Source organism: Heterodontus francisci, unplaced genomic scaffold (assembly GCF_036365525.1).
Source record: "Heterodontus francisci isolate sHetFra1 unplaced genomic scaffold, sHetFra1.hap1 HAP1_SCAFFOLD_1942, whole genome shotgun sequence".
Classification (NCBI taxonomy): domain Eukaryota; kingdom Metazoa; phylum Chordata; class Chondrichthyes; order Heterodontiformes; family Heterodontidae; genus Heterodontus; species Heterodontus francisci.
The window spans coordinates 20,001-25,000 of NW_027140751.1; positions in this window are offsets into that span (position 1 = coordinate 20,001).

Below are 5,000 nucleotides of genomic sequence, written 5' to 3' on the forward strand. Positions count from 1 at the left end.
GCATGCACAACTTGGTTGACGTCGCCTGGTCAACTCGCATCGGTTTTCCGTCCCCATCACTGTAAGGAGCAACCGCGACCAGCGTAGCCAAACAGGTCGACCAAAGCTTTCGGCGCTCGCACGGAGAGGTGATGCCAGCCGGCGTGCGTCGCCTAACTTGGACAAAATTCTGGGCACGCACTTTTCGTTTGAGAATAGGACATACATGTAGTGCAACCCAAGGAAACCAGGCGACGCCGCCACAATCTGCGCCTGACAGACAAAGATAACCGTTCACAAGGAGCCTTGTTATTTCGCACCAAGTCTTTTGCGGGCATAGTTTCTTTCTTTGACATGTATATCTGTATGAAGGTCGGCTTTGCTCTGCCATCGCAGCCTCCCTTCTTTGCTTTTCTCACTGTACCAACAGACATGTCATAAGACTTTGGTTTTTTTTTTATTAATTCTTTTCCTGTGGGTGTGGTGTGCCTCCGCACCCCCCAATCTGTTCCAAGGCCTTGTTTTCTCTCGCTCGCCAAAACACTTTGTCTGTTTTCACAGCCAGTCTACCGGCCTAGACCCAACTGTGCGATATTTCAGAGCCGGCAACAGAGCATGGAAAGTCCGCCAGATTTACCCTTAAATGCTCATAAATGACTTCCAGGCACTCTTCGGAAGGTCTTTTATTTCAAAAGAAGGTCCTTCCTTGAGGGAGCACTTCTTCGGCCACTTTGCAAGTGCAACCGCTGCCAGCAAAAGTTCTGAAAATCGAGTTCCCGAAAATCTCCGGGTACCCCGCCAACCCCCAGCCACCCGAATCGCAAGTGTCAATTCGGCGGGTTGCCTGCCGGTAGTCCTTCCGAAAATGAGGCGCCAAATCGCCGCAACGGCCATTTTTCATTTCGGCATCGGGACTTCCGACGGCAACTGATTAACTAGCCCGGGGACTAGAGCGGCAGCAAATGCAACGTGCCCTCTTGGCGGGAGCAACTTGACCGCCCCCGTGGGGAAAGGTCAACTCGGGGCCCGGGAAAGTCGCCGAGTCCGACCCCATACACTTCCATGAGTTGGGGGTTTTGGCCTTCCCGGCCCAAGGCTCGCCTTATTTCGGCCTGCACTTTCGGAAAAGGGTGCATTCCTTTTGGTTAATGATTTCACCAGCCCGGGTCTTAGCCTCTGCCCCGACGGCTAAGTCTTTTGGTTAATGATTTCCTGCGGCTGGGACTACCCTTTCCCCCGCCCTGCAGGCACCCGGGTCGGGAGGCCGTCGGGGGCACTTTCCGGGGCAAATCCGGACCCTTACGCAAGGGAGAGTGCGCCCCCCGCCTCGGCCGGGGGTCAGGCTGCCGCCTATTAAGCCCGACAGAAAACCCGAAAAATGGACGAAAATGGGAAAAAATCCCCATCCGAAAAAGGCTTAAAAGTCGGTTGGGCGGCAGCTAGGGTCGGTCTCTGCAGACCTGGAGGCTCGGGTGGACTCTTGGAATAAACGTCCAAGTCCCGACTTGCCACCTCCTACTACTGTGCAGATACCCCGCCAACCCCCAGCCACCCGAATGACAAGCGTCCGATCAGCGGGACGAATTTGACAACTCTGGCCGGACCTCTGGAACTCCATCCCGGGTAACCGGGGCAAATTTTTCCGCTTGATCGCCCTTCCACTGGTTAACCATTTGCCCTTTCGGACTTAGTCTCTGGACATTATTCGACGGATTTTCTGGTTAACCATTTGCCCTTTCGGACTTAGTCTCTGGGCATTATTTTCGACTTTTTGGTTAATGATTTCACACTTTTTACTTACTTTTGCGCTTTTTGGTTAATGATTACTCTGCTTACTGGTTAATTATTTGCCCTTTCGGACTTAGTCTCTGGACATTATTTTCGAGTTTTTGGTTAATGATTTCACACTTTTAACATATTTTTGCGCTTTTTGGTTAATGATTACTCTGCTTACTGGTTAATTATTTGCCCTTTCGGACTTAGTCTCTGGAGATTATTTTCGAGTTTTTGGTTAATGATTTCACACTTTTTACTTACTTTTGCGATTTTTGGTTAATGATTTCACACTTTTTACTTACTTTTGCGCATTTTGGTTAATGATTACTCTGCTTACTGGTTAACCATTTGCCCTTTCGGACTTAGTCTCTGGACATTATTTTCGAGTTTTTGGTTAATGATTTCACACTTTTAACATATTTTTGCGCTTTTTGGTTAATGATTACTCTGCTTACTGGTTAACCATTTGCCCTTTCGGACTTAGTCTCTGCACATTATTTTCGAGTTTTTGGTTAATGATTTCATACTTTTTACTTACTTTTGCGCTTTTTGGTTAATGATTACTCTGCTTACTGGTTAACCATTTGCCCTTTTGGACTTAGTCTCTGGACATTATTTTCGAGTTTTTGGTTAATGATTTCACACTTTTTACTTACTTTTGCGATTTTTGGTTAATGATTACTCTGCTTACTGGTTAACCATTTGCCCTTTCGGACTTAGTCTCTGGAGATTATTTTCGAGTTTTTGGTTAATGATTTCACACTTTTTACTTACTTTTGCGATTTTTGGTTAATGATTTCACACTTTTTACTTACTTTTGCGCATTTTGGTTAATGATTACTCTGCTTACTGGTTAACCATTTGCCCTTTTGGACTTAGTCTCTGCACATTATTTTCGAGTTTTTGGTTAATGATTTCACACTTTTAACATATTTTTGCGCTTTTTGGTTAATGATTTCACACTTTTTACTTACTTTTGCGATTTTTGGTTAATGATTACTCTGCTTACTGGTTAACCATTTGCCCTTTCGGACTTAGTCTCTGGACATTGTTTTCGACATTTTGGTTAATGATTTCACACTTTTAACTTAATTTTGTGCTTTTTGGTTAATGATTTCATACTTTTTACTTACTTTTGCCCTTTTTGGTTAATGATTACTCTGCTTACTGGTTAACCATTTGCCCTTTCGGACTTAGTCTCTGGAGATTATTTTCGAGTTTTTGGTTAATGATTTCACACTTTTTACTTACTTTTGCGATTTTTGGTTAATGATTACTCTGCTTACTGGTTAACCATTTGCCCTTTCGGACTTAGTCTCTGCACATTATTTTCGAGTTTTTGGTTAATGATTTCACACTTTTAACATATTTTTGCGCTTTTTGGTTAATGATTACTCTGCTTACTGGTTAACCATTTGCCCTTTCGGACTTAGTCTCTGCACATTATTTTCGACTTTTTGGTTAATGATTTCACACTTTTAACATATTTTTGCGCTTTTTGGTTAATGATTTCATACTTTTTACTTACTTTTGCGCCTTTTGGTTAATGATTACTCTGCTTACTGGTTAACCATTTGCCCTTTCGGACTTAGTCTCTGGAGATTATTTTCGAGTTTTTGGTTAATGATTTCACACTTTTTACTTACTTTTGCGATTTTTGGTTAATGATTACTCTGCTTACTGGTTAACCATTTGCCCTTTCGGACTTAGTCTCTGGACATTATTTTCGAGTTTTTGGTTAATGATTTCACACTTTTTACTTACTTTTGCGATTTTTGGTTAATGATTTCACACTTCTTACTTACTTTTGCGATTTTTGGTTAATGATTACTCTGCTTACTGGTTAACCATTTGCCCTTTCGGACTTAGTCTCTGGACATTATTTTCGAGTTTTTGGTTAATGATTTCACACTTTTTACTTACTTTTGCGATTTTTGGTTAATGATTTCACACTTTTTACTTACTTTTGCGATTTTTGGTTAATGATGACTCTGCTTACTGGTTAATTATTTGTACTTTCGGACTTGGTCTCTGGACATTATTTTCGACTTTTTGGTTAATGATTTCACACTTTTAACATAATTTTGCGCTTTTTGGTTAATGATTACTCTGCTTGCTTGTTACTGATTTCCCCTTTCGGACTTGATCTCTGGCCGTTCTTTTCGACCTTTTTGGATCAGGTTTCCACACTCTGAAATTATTTTGGGCTCACTGATTAGGCGAGATCAAGGGGGCATGCCTGGGCACTTTGGGCTCAGTTTGGGAAGGCGGCGTCCATGTGCTCCTCCGCCCTTCCCGCACTTGCGGCTAGGTTTGCCAAACTGCGCTGACCCGCAGCCCTGCCTTTTTGCCCACGGCACACGGAACGACTCAAGTCTGGCTCCGTTCCAGGCCGTTGCCTCCGGCTGCCCGCCGTCCGGCCGGCCTGGGACGTACCCCGGCTGACGGCGCCGGAGGCCCTCTAGCAGCCACCGGTGCCGCGGGCCAATGGGTCCGGGCGTTCCGGAGCTATCGGTGGGGAAGTGCTCTCCCCTTTTCCTGACGCCGTTCGCCCGAGCAGAGGTGCAGCCTGACGGGACTGCTGTCGCCTTCCGCGGCGCACCGGCCCCTTTCACCTGCCGTCGACCGCGCGGAGCTCGGACCTCCCTCCCCGAAGTTATGGCCCCGGCGCCGGAGGGTGCCCGGGGCCGGGCATTCAGCGGGGTGAGTCTTAACCTTCCCGGTCAGCCTGCGGGGTCGGTGCGCCGGCACTCGACGCCGGAGGGTCCCCTCTTTCCGTAGAGCCCCGCCCGGTGCCGATCGGCCGGCGGATTGCGGAGCGAACCGCGCCTGACCGACGGGCCTCGGAAACCCGTTGCAGTCGACGGGGGGGAACCGGACAGCGGGACGAGGTGCCGATTCCACCCGCAGATTCGATCCCGAAATCCCGCGGGATTCGGCGGTCCGACCCGACAGATTCAAACGTCGCCCGGGCGGCCCCCAGCGGTCGGGCCGGCCTGGTTCCGCCACCGCCCGATGCCCCTCGCCCCCGGCTACCGCCGGCCGCGCAGACCGAGCGAATGCGGCCGGACGTCCGGCGGCAATCGGCCGGAAAGCGGTATGGCCATTTCCTACTGTCCCTCGGACGGGCAGAGGGGCGGCGCCGGGGCACTCGCGGACCAGGCCGCGCCCCTCCGAGCCCTACCGCCTGCCGTCGACCGCGCGGGGATCGGACCTCCCTCCCCGAAGTTATGGCCCCGGAGCCG